Source organism: Sus scrofa, chromosome 17, assembly GCF_000003025.6.
Source record: "Sus scrofa isolate TJ Tabasco breed Duroc chromosome 17, Sscrofa11.1, whole genome shotgun sequence".
NCBI classification, from domain to species: domain Eukaryota; kingdom Metazoa; phylum Chordata; class Mammalia; order Artiodactyla; family Suidae; genus Sus; species Sus scrofa.
In genome coordinates, this window is record NC_010459.5 from 18,083,872 (window position 1) to 18,102,029 (window position 18,158).

At 40.9% G+C, this 18,158-nt stretch overlaps 1 protein-coding gene across 14 annotated transcripts in view; it reads left to right on the forward strand.

Moving 5' to 3' along the window:
* Nucleotides 1-18,158, forward strand: part of PLCB4 (phospholipase C beta 4) — a 486,557-nt gene that overhangs the window by 167,888 nt on the left and 300,511 nt on the right. For all 14 annotated transcript variants that reach the window (XM_021077453.1, XM_021077463.1, XM_021077457.1 and 11 more), the window contains one exon: nt 16,083-16,136. The gene's annotated coding sequence lies outside the window, so the exon portion shown is untranslated. The remainder of the gene's footprint in view (nt 1-16,082; nt 16,137-18,158) is intronic.

The window sequence follows — 18,158 nt, forward strand, 5'->3', positions numbered from 1 at the left end:
CTACCAGGGAACTTTATGAATTTTTAAACTAATGAATGTTATGATGCATCAGAGTTATTTCCTGTTGTTAAATGGGAATCTGTTATTGTTTATTATTATTATTATTGATGTATTAATATCATTTGTGGGTATTACAAACTTGTAAGGGACATTTCTTCTGTAACCAGAAGATCTTCTTCTGCGTGTTGTAAATGTATGAGTTTGCTTAGTTGTCTGGGCTTGTTACTATCTCGCCAAAATGGAGATAATAATACATCACTGACTTAAAAGTAGAATATATAGAGTTCCCATCATGGCTCAGCAGAAACGAATTCGACTAGGAACCATGAAGTTGCAGGTATGATCCCTGGCCTTCCTCAGTGGGTTAAGGATCCGGCGTTGCCGTGAGCTGTGGTGTAGGCTGCAGACACAGCTCAGATCTGGCATTGCTGTGGCTGTGGCTGTGGCCGGCAGCAACAGCTCTGATTAGACTCCTAGCCTGGAAATCTTCATATGCTGCAGGTGTGGCCCTATGAAGGCAAAAGACAAAAAAAAAAAAAAAAAGAAAAAAGAATATATGGTACTCTGAAATGATCACAAGAAGATGTTGCCACATTCACTAAAATGGCTAAAATAAGGAGAAAAAAATGAATAGTACTAAATGAGTAAGGATGTAGAGCAGTTGGGGTCCTCTTATGTTCATTGTTGGTGCAAATATAAAGTGGTGCAGCCAGTTTGGAAGACAGATTGGCAGTTTCTTAGTGTTAAACATACACTTACACAGTCCCACTTCTGGGTATTTACCTAAGTGAAATGAAAAACTTCCAATTTGTACACTAATATTTATAGTAGCTTTCTTTATAATCATCAGAAACTGGGAACAGCCGAGGTGGGGAATAAAAAATACACACAGCGGTACATCCATATAATGAAATACTATTCAACATTTAAAAGGAAAACTATTGATGAACACATCAGCATAGATGGAGCACAAAATGCACCCTGCTGGAGTTCCCACTGTGGCTCAGTGGTAACAAACCTGACTAGTATCCATGAGGATGTGGATTCAGTCCCTCACTCCGTGGGTTAAGGATCTGGTGTTGCTGCAAGCTGTGGTGTAGGTCGCAGATGCGGCTTGTATCTGGAGTTGCTCCCTAACCTGTGGCCATAAAGAAGGAGGGAGGGAGGGAAGGAAAGGAAAAGAACAGTACACCAGGAAGAGTGGATTTTACTGTATGTGAATAAACCCAGGGAATTCATCCTCTTGATTATTCCACCCAGCCGAGCCTCTGAGTCCAGGCATTGATAAAGCCTGGATGTCCTGGGAGGGTGGGCACATCTGTGCCTTCAGTTGCTCATCGTGTTGCTAGTTTCCTCTCCAGACTCTGTCCTGCTTCAGGTGATCCTTGTAGCACAATGGACTTAGATTCTGAGGTCGGAAGTAGCAATGGCAGAAAACCTTCCCACGTTCTCCCAGAAGCTATTTCAGAGGGACCCTGCCAGCTGATTAACCCAGCTTGGTGGTGGTGTTGCTGACAGAGATAGAGGGCGTGTCCCATGTGTTAGAGTTGTAGATAAATCAGCTGCTTTAGTTGGTTTATGAAACCAAAATAGATGAACAGGAAACAGACTGTTGTCCGTGCAGATTATTCCCAGCTATGCAATCAGAGCCACCTTTTCAATACAATACTTGTGTCAGGGCCCGGGCATTAGCAGCTGTGTTCTGGGTCTTGAAGAGTTTTATACATTCCATCGATAAAACGCAAATTGTGGAAGGTCCCATTGTAACTTAGTGGACTAGTATCCATGAGGATGCGGGTTTGATCCCTGGCCTTGCTCAGTGGGTTAAGGATCCAGTGTTGCTGCAAGCTGCAGCATGGGTCGCAGATGTGGCTCAGATCTGGCATGGCTGTGGCTATGGTGTAGGCTGGCGGCTGTGGCTCTGATTCCACCCCCAGCCTGGGAACTTCCACATGCTGCAGGTACAGCCTTAAAAAAACAAAACAAAACAAAAACAAAAGAACCAAAAACAAATTGTTGTTGTATCCAGTGTGTTGGGCCCCACTGGCCGGCTAGTGAAGTATTCTTTTTTTTTTTTTTTTTTTTTTTGTCTTTTTGTCTTTTGTTGTTGTTGTTGCTATTTCTTGGGCCGCTCCCGCGGCATATGGAGGTTCCCAGGATAGGGGTCCAATCGGAGCTGTAGCCACCAGCCTATGCCAGAGCCACAGCAACACAGGATCCGAGCCTCATCTGCAACCTACACCACAGCTCACGGCAACGCCGGATCGTTAACCCACTGAGCAAGGGCAGGGACCGAACCCGCAACCCCATGGTTCCTAGTCGGATTCGTTAACCACTGCGCCATGACGGAACTCCCTAGTGAAGTATTCTTAACAGAACAAGTGGTTGACAAGTTGTCTGTGACCAAAAAAATGCTCTGACAAACATAAATACTAGTCTCAAAGTTATATAATTCATTACAAGAGTACCTGAGGCATTGAGTGGTTCTTGTAAGCTGTGGCATACTCCTTTTTTTTTTCCCTCCCCATTCTTGCTTGCTGACTGGAAGATGCATTTTATGTTTGTGAAGGAGGTGGATAATACATAAAGGTTTTTGAGGTCATCATTCTCTGGTCACAACATCCCTGTTTTCATTTTTCTAGACTATTTTATGTCCTCTGCCTTAGTTTTACATGTGTCTATACAACTGTCCCCAGAGTGCCATAAATCTAGAATGATCCTGAAACCAGCTTCCTACCTGCAGATGAGAAGTGAAGCATAACAGATTAAAATGGAATATTTTTCTCTCTGGCATTATTCTAGAGCAACAGCTCTTGAGCTTCTAATGTTCCTATTCTGAGGTTAATTTGCACGCATCATTTTTTTCCGTGGGCCGGTGTTGTCATTTGAGTCCAAAAAGAGAGGAGTAGGAGAAGATGGTAATTGAACACCCACCTTAATTTCAGGAATGTGATAAGCACTTTTTGTGTACTATTCCATTTAACTTCACAACACTAAGAAAGGAAGATAATTTTGCTCCTTTACAAACAAGGAAACCAGGGCCAAGAGAGGTTAATTGACTTGTATTCTCAAAGATAGGTCTCTCTCATTCCCAAACCCCTGCTCTTTTTATACCCCAAGGCTCCATTTGGGAATAGTCATTTCTCATCTTATATCCACTTTCTCTGGGGGATGGAGACTGCATTGGTCCTTTGAGATTGAGCCCTGAGCTTTTTGTCAGACCTGGTCTGAGAACCAAGTCTGCTTTCTGTTTTACTTTTCAGAGTCCCAAGAGATTTGGCCTAATTTGGTGTATTTTTCAAAGCTTCCATCACACACTTAGCACTTGTTTCTTTCTCCTCCATGACTGCCTGGAGAGGGAAATCGAGTCTCTGAGTTTTATGGCTCTGAAGCGCAAACCCACAAGGCTTTCTTATTTTAGTAATTCTACTTCTAATCACCACAGGAAAATAGGAAAGCAAAGAATGAGAGAACCCAACAGAAAAAGTTGCCAAGGCTCAAAAATAGTTAAAAATCTTAATCCTTGAGCCCAGTCTATGTATTATAGCTCTTGAAGTTCTTCTCAGCTATTATTTCTTAGACGATACCAGAAGTCTGTTTAGTAGGTATTAGTTATTAATTTCTGTCTTGGAGCTGTGGTCCAAAACAAATTCAGATTAGTGCCACTGATGAAATTTTCTCTCCCAGCCAGATTGTATTTTCCAGTGACTATCCAAGCTCTAAGGGTTTCATTATAAACCTTTCTAGAATAGACTTCCAGAAACCAAAGGACGTTTCATGTTAGAATGCGTCACCGGAGGAGACTGGGAAATGGATACGAGGCTTATTTTAAAGCATTTTTGCTGCCAGTACCTGGAGTCTGAGCCACATGTAGGAGCTGAAGTGTTTTCTTCTTCTTTTTTTTTGTCTTTTTAGGGCCGCACCTGCGACATGTGTGGAGTTTCCCAGGCTAGGGGTTGAATCGGAGCTGTAGTTGCCAGCCTGTGCTCAGCCATAGCAATGCCAGATCTGAGCTGTGTCTGCGGCCAACACCACAGATCACAGCAATGCCGGATCCTTAACCCACTGATCAAGGCCAGAGATCGAACCCCTATCCTCATGGATTATAGTCAGGTTCATTTCCCCTGAGCCATGATGGGAAATCCAAAGTGTTTTAAGTGTAAACTACACACTGGATTCCGAAGATTTAGAATGCAAAAAAAAAAGATTGTAAACAATCTCAGTTTTTTTTATATCAATTACAAATACCTCAATTATTTAAGGAAATTCTGAAAATACTGGGTTAACTGTATTATTAAAATTAAATTCATATTTGTAAACTTTTAATTTGCAGATTATTTTAGATCCATATGCAGTTGTAAAATGTAACACCTCACCCACTGGAACTGTCTTACATGGCATAGGTATAGCATCAAAACCCCAAAATTGACATGGATACAAACCGTTGAACTTATTCATACTTTACCAGATTTACATGCAGTCCTGTGTGTATGTATCTCTGTGTGTTTAGTTTTGTGCAATTTAATCACCTATGTAGATTCATATGATCAGCATCATGGTCAAAAACAGGAGAGTTCCATTGCAAGGATCACTTGTGCATGCTTCTGGAAATCAATAATCTGTTATCTGTCAGATTTTGTCATTTCGAGAATGTCATACAACAGGAATATAAGGTATATAACCATTTGAGATGAGGGTTTGGTTTTTTTTCTTTTTTGCTCAGCAATATTCCTTGGAGATCTTCCCAAATTTTATTATCAAGGGTTCTCTCCCTTTAGTTGCTGATTAGTATTGTGTTTCTTTTTATATTTTTAATGGTGCTACTAAGCAACTTTAAATTACATATGTAACTCATGGTTGTGGCTTTCATGATATTTCTCTTGGACAGTACTAGGTTAAGTGCATGTTTGTTGAAAGTAATCAAAAAACATGTCTGTTGTATTTTCATTGAATTTCAGGCATCCCAGGTTCAACGGTGCATTTTGTTCTACTAACTCTAAATCAGGTTATTTGGAAATGAACAAGAGAACAGGACCTTTTAAAATCATTTCAGGAGAGTAAAATCATTTCATTGCCTCTCCCTCCCGCCTGCTCCCACCTTTTTCTTTTCTTTTCTTTTTTTTTCTCTTGGTCAGTTTTCAGTAAGAAAACCTTTGCATTTCTGTCTACAAAAGAAACCTTTCATAAGGTTAGGAAGCAAGGAGGGTTTTCTTCCAGCTGCTGCCAGTGGTATTCAGTACACTGATTTGAGACTAATTAAATGGCTCATATTTATCTGATATTTTCCCCCTTGGGAGACACAGAAACTTTTTTTTTTTTAATTTCAACTTGAGCTTCAGAAAGAAACCAGCTCAGTTAGCTTATGATGGAAGGAAGAAGCAGGACACAGGAACACTTCAGAGCAGATTAGAACTGAGGTAAAGGATAATACCATTTTCAATTAAAATTGCCTGGGGAAATAAGGTAGGCAGAGAATAATTACCTAGGTTGGCTCACAGCCAAGTTTCTGAAACTAAGACCCTGCTTGAATGTTCTGAGGGATCACTGATGACCACAGGCAGCCAGGGACCTTGAGAATTTTATCTGATCTCAAACCTATTTGAGTGTTCTGGCTGCGGTGCATGGCAGTTTTAAGCCAAAGTAGGTAGCACGAGAAATTTTGAGAGATAAACTTGGGAAAAACTAAGAGCCTAAATAAGAAACCTCACAAAGCATCATCTTTTTTTTTTTTTTTTCCAGGGCTGCACCTGCAGCATATGGAAGTTCCCAGGCTAGGGGTTCAATCTGAGCTGTAGCCGCCAGCCTACACCACAGCCACAACAACGCCAAATCCTAGCCAGGTCTGTGACCCTCACCACTGCGTCTGCAACGAGGGATCCTTAACCCACTGAGCAAGGCCAGGGATCACACCCGCATCGTCATGGTTACTTGTCAGATTGTTTCCATTGAGCCACTACAGGAACTCTAAGCATCATCTTAAAGGGAGGTTTCTTTGACAAAATATCTTTCTGTTTCTGTAATTGATTTTTTTTTAATGGCCTCACCTGTGGAAGTTCCCAGGTTAGGGGTCAAATCCAAGCCACAGCTGCTGGCCTATACCACAGCCACAACGACCCCAGATCTGAGCCACATCTGAGACCTACACTGCAGCTTGCAGCAATGCTGGATCCATAACCCACTGAGCGAGGCCAGGGATTGAACCTGCGTCCTCACAGAGACTATCTTGGGTTCTTAACCCACTGAGCCACATGGCAACTCCCTCTGTAGTTGCTTTTTAATTGTTAACAGAAATTTATCCTCAGAATGAGGCAGAAAAGCATCCATGCATTATTCATTATTCCCTTCCTCTGCTGCCTCCCCTCTCTGCTGATTGCTGGGGAGAATACACTTGAAGGAAGTGCCATCACAAACAGTGATCAGCTCTGAAGACAAAAGGTTTGGTCCGAAATGAACTCAACATAATTAATCCAATCACTGTGAAGCACTTCACTGAGGAGGATTACGACACATATGCAGATGTAGTGCTTCCTTAGGGCACAGGAGCTGAGATGGAACCAAAGAAGAATGTAAAGAGGACTGGCTAAAGGATGGCTCTAGGCACTTATCTCCTTACACCAAGACCTGCTGGGGTACTGGTCCTTGCTCAGTGCCTTGAAGGAACGATCACTGAGTAAATGCCACCTGACACCTGGGCTTATCCAACCTAGTTGTGGAAATGAATCATTGACAGCAAATGTGCCTTTTTTTTTTTTTTTTAAATATAGTTGATTTACAATGTTGTGCCAATTTCTCCCGTACAGCAAAGTGACCCAATGTGTGTGTGTGTGTGTGTATGTATGTATCTATATACATATATATACACATTCTTTTTCTCATACTATCTTCCATCATATTCTCTCCCAAGAGATTGGATATAGCTCCCTGTGCTGTACAGTAGGACCTCATTGCTTATCCATTCTAAATGTAATAGTTTTCAGAGTTCCCGTCATGGCACAGCAGTAATGAATCCAACTAGGAACCATGAGGTTGCGGGTTCGATCCCTGGCCTCTCTCAGTGGCTAAGGATCCAGCATTGCCTTGAGCTATAGTGCAGGTCACAGAGAGAGCTCGGACCTGGTGTTGCTGTGGCTGTGATAGAGGCCAGAAGCTGTACCTCCAATTCGACCCCTGGCCTGGGAATCTCCATATGCCGTGGGTACAGCTCTAAAAAGCAAAATAAATAAATTAATGTGATAGTTTTCCATTATTATAGATATGAGGATGTAATGTGCCCCCCCAACCCTACCTCCACCTCCATCTTCACCACAGTTATTACAGCTGCTAAGCCTGTGTTTCTTGGGGTCTGTGCTGCTGATGGTCCCGCCTGCCATGCTGTGCCTGCTTTGGCTGAGTGGAGTTGATGGAAAAGGTTGGAGGTTATTGATCTACAGGTTTTTCCTTTCTCATCACCTAACTTTCCTTTCTCATCACTTTCTTCTCTATAGTAGGGAGCCAGTGGTTTCTTTTCTTTGCTTCTAGAGTTAGCTTTTGTGTTGTTGCCGTCTTTTCATAGGCTCTTTTTTTTTTTTTTTTTTTTTTTTTGTCTTTTGTCTTTGTTGTTGTTGTTGTTGTTGTTGTTGCTATTTCTTGGGCCGCTCCCGTGGCATATGGAGGTTCCCAGGCTAGGGGTCGAATTGGAGCTGTAGCCTCCGGCCTACGCCAGAGCCACAGCAACGCGGGATCCGAGCCGCGTCTGCAACCTACACTACAGCTCACGGCAACGCCGGATCGTTAACCCACTGAGCAAGGGCAGGGATCGAACCCGCAACCTCATGGTTCCTAGTCGGATTCGTTAACCACTGCGCCACGACGGGAACTCCTTCGGCTCTTGATTTCAAAATGTAGGATAACAGAAAAGGATTTGGAAGGAGTAAAAAAGAAAAAGAATGAATCAATGACAGATTTTGTCTCTCCTCTTCCAAATAAAGATAAGGAGATTAAGGAATGCCTGGATTATTTTCTTTTTTAAGAAAACTTCATAGGCTTGCTTGGGTGAGGCTGCTGCTGGCATGTGGGATGTCTTTATGCAAATTATAGAATCTTGTAGAATCATATCTCTTGGCAGTTCTGCTGCCCCCACTCACCCCTTGGCCTTAAGTGTCGCCCCCTGCTGATAGTCAGCAAGGAAATGACCCTCAGTCTTGTGACTGTGAGGAAGTGAAGTTGGTAAACAACCTGCCCAAGCTTGGAAGTGGATTATTCCCCAGGCTCCAGAAGAGAAGGAAGCTGAGCACATACCTTGATTTTAGCCTTGTAAGAGGCTGAACAGAGAGCCAGGTCTGACCTCCAGTACCAAGAACTAATAAATGTGTCTTGTTTTAAGCCGTGAAGGTGGTTTTGTGATGCAGCCATAGAAAACCAATACAAGAGGGAAACCAGGCCAAAGAATGTAGGTGGGTAATTGCAAAGCCATTGCCATGATTTAGAGAAGAAAAATAACATTCACAAAATAACTCATAAAAACTCCTCTCAGGGGCCCCCAATTAAACATTTGAGAGCTGGTTAGCCAGAGTCAGTGATGGATACAGGAGCTGTAACTTTCTGGGCAGAGTTTAGAACGACTTCTCAAAGTGGCGGTCATAGTCTTAGGGAGGGCCAGAGGAAGGCCGAAAACCTGCCTTGCTGGACATTTACGGCACAATGCTCAAGAGGAAATATGTGGACTAGTACGGTGGGTTCCCTTCCTTTTCAGGCTTATCAGCGCTATTGACTGCGCTTTCATTTGGGGGGCTCGCTAATCCAGAGGGAGAGGGGAGCCAGAGACTGTGGGTGAGGGGCTGTCTGAAGTGACTGGATGGGCAGGGCCTTGGGGACGTGGAGGACCCATCTCAGGAGGGACAGCCACCTCAGCTGTGGCTGGCACACCGGCGGCACTCTGGGTCGGTGTTGCCAATTCTTCCAGGTTCCCAAGAGAAGCTGGAGATCTGGAGGTTTATATACAGACCCCCCCAGTATGGAAGTGGCAGCCTCTCCTTCCCCGCAGCCCAGCAGAGCGAGTTTACACGAGCACTTTGGGGTGTGAGCTCCACATGGATAGCGGTTTTATTCATTTGGTTCTCTGTCGTGTCCTCAGAGCCGAGGACAGTGTCAGGCCACAGGGTGCTCAATATATGCTTAGTGAGTGACTCTGAGGAGCCATGAACACATTCATACTATATGTGAAAATATCAAATGTGATTGCTTTGGTGAAATGAGTTTCAAAGATCCGATTGTTTTTTTTAAAATTAACCATGGTTGGTTTACAATATGGTGTTATTTTTGGGTATATTGCAAAGTGATTGAGATTTTCAGATACACACACACACACACACACACATCCTTGATTCAGATATATATACGTATCTTTCCGTGTGTGTGTGTGGGTATATATACATACACATATCTATAGACACTGATATATATCTTTTTTCTGATTCTTTTCCATTATAAACATATACATATATCCATTATAGATATATACATAAATATGCATATATCCATATATATACACACATATCTTTGTGTACACGCACACGCACAGATACCCTTTTTCTGATTCTTTAACATTATAGGTAAGTTTTAATGTTGTGACACTGTGCAGCCTCACAAACACAGTGTCCTTTGGACTCAGCTGTGTACCTTCTTTAACCTGCAGCTCCATTGGAGGCCTCTTCTGGAAGTCATTACTATGAAAGAGATCAAAGCAGGCGTTGAGCCCTCTGTTCAGTATGGCTGGGACTGTCCAGGGTGCCTTGCCGCTATTATCTCACTTCACCCGGACCCAAACTTCTGAGATGGGTGCTATCATTACCTGCATCTTACAGATAGGAATGGTTTCAGGGAGGTGAAGCCAGGTGCCTAGACCACATGGCTGGTAAAAGGATTTTTCCTGGCTTTCTCTGGTTGCCGGGCTTCTGTCCTTCTACTTGCTTGCTGCTCAGGGTGTGCTCTGAAACCAGCAGCAGCAGCACTGCCTGGAAGCTAGTTAGAGATCCAGAAGTTCTGGTCTCCATCAGAATCCTGTCTCAAACAGAATCTGCCTTTTTTTTTTTTTTTTCCAGATACCTTGGTGATTTGTATGTATGTTACAGTTTTAATAGCTTTGCCCTACCCCCCGAGGTTCTAATTCTGGGTTATTCATGAGCCACTTTTATGGATTTGGCTACATCTGTCTTTCATCTGAACTTATTACTCATCTTTTTCACTTAAATAATATTCACATAGAAAGAAAACATAACTGGGAGGTCTCCTGTGGTGCAGCAGGTTAAGGATCCAGCATTGTCACTGCAGCAGCTTGGGTGAGTGTTGTGATGTGGGTTTGATCCCTGGCCTGGGAACTTTGTGTGCCATGGATGCAGCCAAAAGAAAAAAAGGGAAAATATGACTGGTAGATAACTGGTAACATAACATCACTATAGTAAGTAGCCATAAGTACATATGTTTATAGTGGTATACACATAAGTTCAGTAGAGAAAGGATATCATTTTCCATAATTAGAAGTTGTATTGATGTATATACACTGTACATTTCTCTCCATGACCCATTGTAAATGGCTATGTTTTACATGGAAGCTGTAGTAAACTTTAAAATATTTCTCTATGGACCATCAGTTAGGATGGGCTCCATCTGGAAACAATACTGTGGTTGATGGTAAAGATGGCCACCAAGTCTTCTCCTTCCCGGTTCCATGCCCTTAAAGGGTGCAAGGTCCCATCAAGGGGTGGGGCTTTCTCTCCATCCTTTAACTCTGGGCTTGACCACATGGTTTGCTTTGCCCAATGCTACGTGAGCACGTGTGACCCAGCAGAGGCTTGTGAGGTGCTTGCGCAGTCTTGGCATTCTCGCCAGCTTGAGGCTATCATGTGAACCAAAATAGATAGCTACTGATTGAAGCCACACAAATGAGAGGGGGTTAGTTCCCCTGCACAAACACACTGACATTCTCTTAACATTCTCTCTGTTTGCAAAACCATCATTGTTCCGTGTTCAGTGGCAGATCGGGTGAAATGATCTCCGTTTTGGTTCAGTCTTGCCCAGGTATTCTTCACTTGAAAACAAAATTTCAGTGTTGAGCATCTTGGGGGAGAGCATTGAATGCTAGTCCTTTTGTATATATAGATTCACAAAAACAGGCCTAGCAATTTCACCCTCAGAAATTTGTAGGTTTTTTCCTTTTGCGGAGAAATAAAAACTACCCCTGGCTGAAGCTCCCCATGGCTTTGAAATAAAACTTTCAAGGGCTGTGAAATAAAGCATCTCAAGGGCTGTGGCATCTCTCATTAGTAGTGGTTTCCAGATAATTCCACACATACACTTTCCTTTGACAAAGGTAAAATATAATTGTATGTATTTCCCATCACAAGAAATCCCATGGAGAATTACAACAGTCAGTCTCTGAAAAATGGAAACATTCACCACTTACTCTTTCCTTGGAGAGTGTAAGTAAATATTTTATCATTTTTGAAAGAAGCCAACCAATATTTACTGGCAAACTTACTGAATGGCAACCTTTTTAAAAACCGCTTTCATGAAATATAATTTACAAAGCATAAAATTCACCCACTCGCAATGTATGATCCAGTGATTTTTAGTACATTCACAGAGTTGTGCAACTGTTTCCACAATCTAATCTCAGAACATTTTCATCTTTCATTTAGTATAGTTTTTTTCTTAGGTTCTTTCATATTGTCATATATATTCATGATATATTCTTTTTATTGCTGAATAACACTCTGTTGTATGGATATACAGTATTTTTTATCCATTCATCAGTTGATGGACAATGGAATTATTTACACTTTTTGACTATTATAATGCCATGAAAAAAAGTACATTGAAACTTTGTATGGACATATGTTTTCATTTCTCTTGGGTTCATACCTAGAAACAGAATTACTAGGCCATATGGTAATTCTTTGTTGAACCAGTTGAGGAAATGCCAGACTGCTTTCCAAAGTGACTGTAGCACTTTATATTCCCTCAGGCAATGTGGGAGGGTTCTGATTTCTTCAAATTCTCATCAACACTTTTTTCTAATCTGTCTTCTGAGTATAATTATCCTATTCGGGTGTGAAGTAGTATCTCATTGTGATTTTGACTTGCTCTTCTGTGATGGTTGGGCATCTTACTATGTATTTGTGTATTCTTTGGGGAGAATGTCTGTTAGGATTATTACCCATTGTTAAATTGGGTTATCTGTCTTTTTATTATTAAGTTATAATGGTTCTTCTTAACGTTCTGGATATAAGTGTCTTATTAGAGACATGATTTGCAAAAATCTTCTCCCATTTTATGGGTTATCTTTTCCCTTTTTAGCTGGTAGCCTCTGAAGCACAAAAGTTTTTAATTTGGTGGAGTCCAATTTACCTATTTTTTTCTTTCATTGTTTGTGCTTTTGGTATTATATCTTTGAAACCATTGCCTAACCCACGTTCACAGAGATTTGTTCTATGTTATATTTACTCCTAAAGAGTTTTATAGTTTTAGCTCTTATATTTACATCTGTGATCAATTTTGAGCTATTTTTGGTGTGTGGTGTGAGGTAGGGGCCCACCTTCATTCCTTTGCCTGTGGATCTCTAGTTGTCCCAGTACTATTAGTTGAATAGACTATCTTTCCCTCTTGAACAATTTTGGCATCCTTGTTGAATAAAAAACAGCTTTTGTTTACACCAGCAGTAATAGGTTCTGGGAGTTGGGGCTTTTGTATAAGTATTTATTAGGTTTTCCTTCCATGTTATAGAAAAATATCTTTCCTCTTTCAAAGAACCAAATGCACATGCAGAGACACATAAACCCAGAAGTTCACAGGGACGCACACACACACACACGCTCACTCACTTACTCATTCATTCAGTCTCTCTTTTCCCAAAGACCCCATTTATACCATTCAATACTTAGAGTAAAAATGACTAGAATGAGGAAGTTGGTAGATTGAGAACTTGATTCCCATATGCACCGACTCAGTTACAGTAGTTTGTCTACCATATGTTAGTAGCTAAATCGTTCATGACAAACTGTTTATACTGCTTCATCTCTTTGTAGTTAAATATTTCAACATTGGGTTTCCCAAATGTTTCAATATCCAAGGCATGCACAGAATTAGAAAGGTTTATGGAACAATGCATCCTTTTTATGCTGGATCAGCACTTAGGCAGTTAGGGAAGGACAGAGAAAATAAGTGTCCAGTATTTAAGTCTTTGGTTACAGAAAGACTTGGGCAACAAGTGGTTTCTTAAAACAAGGAGCATAATATGTCAGGTTTTTAATCAATGAGCTTTTGGAACTCCACTTCTTTCACAGCCCCAAGAGGCTAAAACAGGTAGTTTAACTTCCCAGCTCTAGGGGAGCCACTTAAGTATTTCTCTGTTCATGAAGATGTATGAAACACCTACTATGTGCTAGGCAATATCTAGATGCTGGGAACATACATAGTGGTTTTCATACGCACATAATGCTTGTCTTCATGGGATTTACAGTCTCATATTAACATATAGTTACAAATATAAATATAATATTGGAAATATGGCAAATGCCATGGAAGGGGTAGTACCCTAGAGGCTAAACATTGATCAGGGTGCCTGGATTTGAATGTCAACTTTGCGTGATTCTCAAATACTCACCCAGCTTCTCAGTTTTCTCTTCTATGAAGTGGGAATAATCATAGCTCGTACATTTTAGAATTTTGATGTCCATCATATATGATGATGCAATCCATGCTTAGAGCTGGAGCATAATAACTATTTACTAAATCAGTAAAGTAAATGTACATGATGCTATATTCTCTAATTCTATATATTTAAAGTGGAATGTTTATTTCTTTTTTTTTTTTTTTTTTTTTTTGTCTTTTTGTTGTTGTTGTTGTTGTTGCTATTTCTTGGGCCGCTCCCGCGGCATATGGAGGTTCCCAGGCTAGGGGTTGAATCGGAGCTGTAGCCACCGGCCTACGCCAGAGCCACAGCAACTCGGGATCCGAGCTGCGTCTGCAACCAACGCCGGATCGGTAACCCACTGAGCAAGGGCAGGGACCGAACCCGCAACCTCATGGTTCCTAGTCGGATTCGTTAACCACTGCGCCACGACGGGAACTCCGGAATGTTTATTTCTATAGCGTTTGAATGAATTGGATTCTTTTTTTTTTTCATTTTAATTGTAAAAATAATACGTTTCATGTAAAGATGTTGCAAAAATATTCAATGTTAGGTTAAAATGCAAAGGCCCTTTTTACCTCTCCTCAGGACCAGTTCTTCAGAGGCTGCCACGCTGTAGTTTCTTTCAGATATGCATATAAAAATGTTCATATCTGTGTTTTTACACCTAGATTAGTGAAGTTTGTTTTCACATAGTGGGCTCATTGTATGCATATCATTACATTACTTGAATTTTTAAAAATTAGTACTATGACTTGAGAATTTTTTTCCCATATCTGTCCGTATAGAGCCAGATCTTCTTTGCTTTTTTTTTTTTTTTTTGTCTTTTTAGGGCTGCCGCTGTGGCATATGGAGATTCCCAGGCTAGGGGTCAGATTGGAGCTGCAGCTTCAGGCCACAGCCACAGCCACAGCAATGCCAGATCCAAGCCAAATCTGTGACCTACATCACAGCTCATGACAACGCCGGATCCTTAACCCACTGAGTGAGATCAGGGATGGAACCTGCATCCATGGATACTAGTCAGATTCATTTCTGCTGAGCCATGATGGGAACTCCTTCTTTGCATTTTTTTTAATGACATATTCTTGCATTAGAAAAAATGTACCTTTCTACCTGAGACCTTACTATAAACATCTCTATAAATAGACGGTGACCTTTGCAAAATCCCAATTTAGGTTTTACATACATTATTTTCCCATGTCTCTAAATTTTTGCCGTGTTTGCCAATTTTTTTGTCTCTACCTTCTTGTCGATGCAAATGGGTTCTCTCTTATTTATTCATACTTCTGACACTACCTGAAACTATGCCTCTCCCCCATCTCACACAAAACCTTGGAAAGATCTTGAAATCTAAATCCAATGTCAAGTTCAAAATCTACACAGTAACTTGCTGACAAAGACAATACAAAAACACACATCAAAAGTAATGACTGTTGGAGTTACTGCTATGGCACAACAGGATTGGTGGTGTCTATGGAGCACCAGAATGCAGGTTCCATCCCCTGCCCAGCACAGTGGGTTACGGATCCAGTGTTGCTGCAACTGCAGCTTGAATCTGATACCTGATTTGGGAACTCCATATGCCTCAGGGTGGTCAAAACAAGCAAACACAAATAAAATAATGCCATGGAGGGCCTGTATTTTAAAAAAAGAAAATAATGGCTCTTTCATTGTCAATCTTTCCTACTATAGATGCAATTTTATTGTAAATTTTTCCTATCCGGCACTGCTCTAGGTAGGAGAAAAAAAGAGTTTCTTTTTCTTTTCTTCTTCTTTTTTTTTTTTTTTTTGTCTTTTTAGGGCCACCCTTGCAGCATATGGAAGTTCCCAGGCTAGTGGCCCAGTTGGAGCTGTAGGCCCTGGCCTATACCACAGCCACAGCAACACCAGATCCTAGCTGAGTCTGTGACCTACACCACAGCTCACGGCAGCCCATTGAGTGAGGCCAGGGATAGAACCTGCGTCCTTGTGGTTACTAGTCAGATTGTTTCCACTGAGCCATGACGGTAAGTTACTCCCGAAAGGTTTCTTACAATTATAGTTCATCTAAGGACATTTTACTGTTAATCAGGAAAAGATCACTACATCTCCTTCTAGAACATTTGGATATCCTTGTTATTCAGTTGCTGCATAATTATTTTGATAGGTTAAGAAGCTGAATTGTAGGTCAGCAGCTTAATAGAGAGGGGTATAAACCCTTGGGCTGGGTGTAGCAGTGATATTTCTGATTTGGTGGTTGTGTGTTTTTGTCATTGGTTTATAAACTGTCACACATTTATTAATATCGCTTTCTGATGGGTTTTAAAAAATATTAAAGGTTTTGATTTCAAAGTACACAGGGCTATTTCTGTCCAGGAGAATTGTAAAAGTCCTCGACAGTGATTTTTCTCTGGTCTGTGTCCTTCCTTTACAGGGGACAGCACTGTGATAAGCAGATACCACTTGCGGTTGGGACACCAGCCATCTGGTAAGTACTCTGCACATTGTGGGTAAGAGTTGCTCTTTGTGGGGTTCTGGAACTTTTGGTCTGTTAAATGATTCCCTTCTGAAATGATGTCCCACCTGAAATAGCACTCAGAACTGGCTCACAGATGGTTTCCTTAATGGAGTAGAGCGTTCTCTCCTCGCGTTTTCTAGATTCAAGTTTATTCTTTCCACCAACCTTGGGCCCTTCAACCTTCTGCTAGATTTTCCACTTGCTTTCTCTGGTAGTATTGCCTGCATTTTATAAGCCTCAGATATTACTTAAGTTACTGTTTTCTGTAGTTCTTTCTGGGGAGACATGTATGTGACTTGTGTCTAATTCTGTACACATTCTGTTTAAGAAGATTCTCACAGGTAAGAAAATCCGTGTCAGCTGGAATCCACTCCCCATTTTATGGGAACTACCTATAATGATGCTGTCAATAAACCCTTCCAATGTTCCTCCAAAGTTCCATTTTACAAATATTTAAAGAAATGCTAAAAATGGGAATCCAAAATGTCTTTATATGCACAGTTCTTTTCGTGTATTTATTTACTTTTTTGCCTTTTATAACACTTCTTTTTAATTATAAGTCATAACTTGCCAATGTGTTCTTCAAGAACCGGAATCCTAGTGAATGTAAAAGAATGTTCTTTACTGACCCCTTTGTCAAATTGCTGTCTTCTGCTTGCTGTTATAAGCAAAAAATTTAGATCCTGCATCTTTTTTTTTTTTTTACTTCAAAGGATAAGAAGTCATTTTATAGGGATCACATGGAAAAGGTAACCAGCACTTTTACTGTTCACCTTGATGGGTGAACTCCAGGCATTTAAAATCAATATTATTTTCTTCTCTGTGTTGCATGTCTGTGTTGCATGTCGTGGCAGACATTCCATTATCTCCTGGCAGGGCCAGTGGCTGATTTTCTTCTGGCCTTTTGGTGAGGGGTGGGAAGAATCACACACTCAACACTTCTCCAAGTGATCCGTATTTAATGATGACACAAGAATATCAAGAAAGTAGATTTACTATGGAACGTTCCTACTTATTTTTAGTCAAGGGCAGTATATTTTACTGTTCTCTGCGGGTGACTCATAAACCATGTCTTAGCAGGCAATCCAGAGTTGGGGGCTGAATAATTCACTTGGCACTTTAATAAATTAGTATCGATATGACCTCTGCTTTTTACTCTTTCTTTTTTATGTTTTTCTAGACTATCCACTTTTCTCTGTACGGTAGTCCTATTACCCTTAAAAAAAGTCATTTTCATCAGCTTTATTATAAATAGTTTCTTTGAAGAATTAGGCATTTAGTGAAAATAAACACTTGTTTTAACACTTGATTTAAAACACTTGAGTTAATACTTGATATATATATATATGTATATATATATATATACACACACACATGTACAGTGTGTGTGAGTACTTTTTTGTAATTTTTAAATTGAAGTGCAGTTGATTTACAATGTTGTGCCAGTTTCCACAGAACAGCAAAGTGACCCAGTCATACGCATATATATATATACATTCTTATTCTGGTACTATCTTCCACCATGGTCTGTCCCAAGAGACTGGATAGAGTTCCCTGTGCTGTACAGTAGGACCTCATTTTTTATCCATTCGAAATGGAATAGTTTGCATCTACCAACTCCAAACTCCCAGTCCATCCCATTCCCTCCCCCTTCCCCCTTGGCAACCACAAGTCTGTTCTCCATGTCTGTGAATCTGTTTCTGCTATATATTTGAAGTTATAAGAATAATTTCCTCTCTATTAAGTGGTAAAAATGCCATGCATTTGATTTTTTCAAAGACTTCCAATGGCCCTGGGTCCTGGGACAGCTGGCATAGCATGTGGACTCCTCTTCCATCCCCACACCTAATAGGACCTGATTGGACCTGGTGTCCCACATATCACTGGGGTGTTGATTATTATCTTGTGTTAAGCTTGGCCTCTTCCCAAAGAGAGAATTCTGGTGTATTTCCTGCCATCATCTCCTAAAAATAAAAACATTCTACTCTGGCA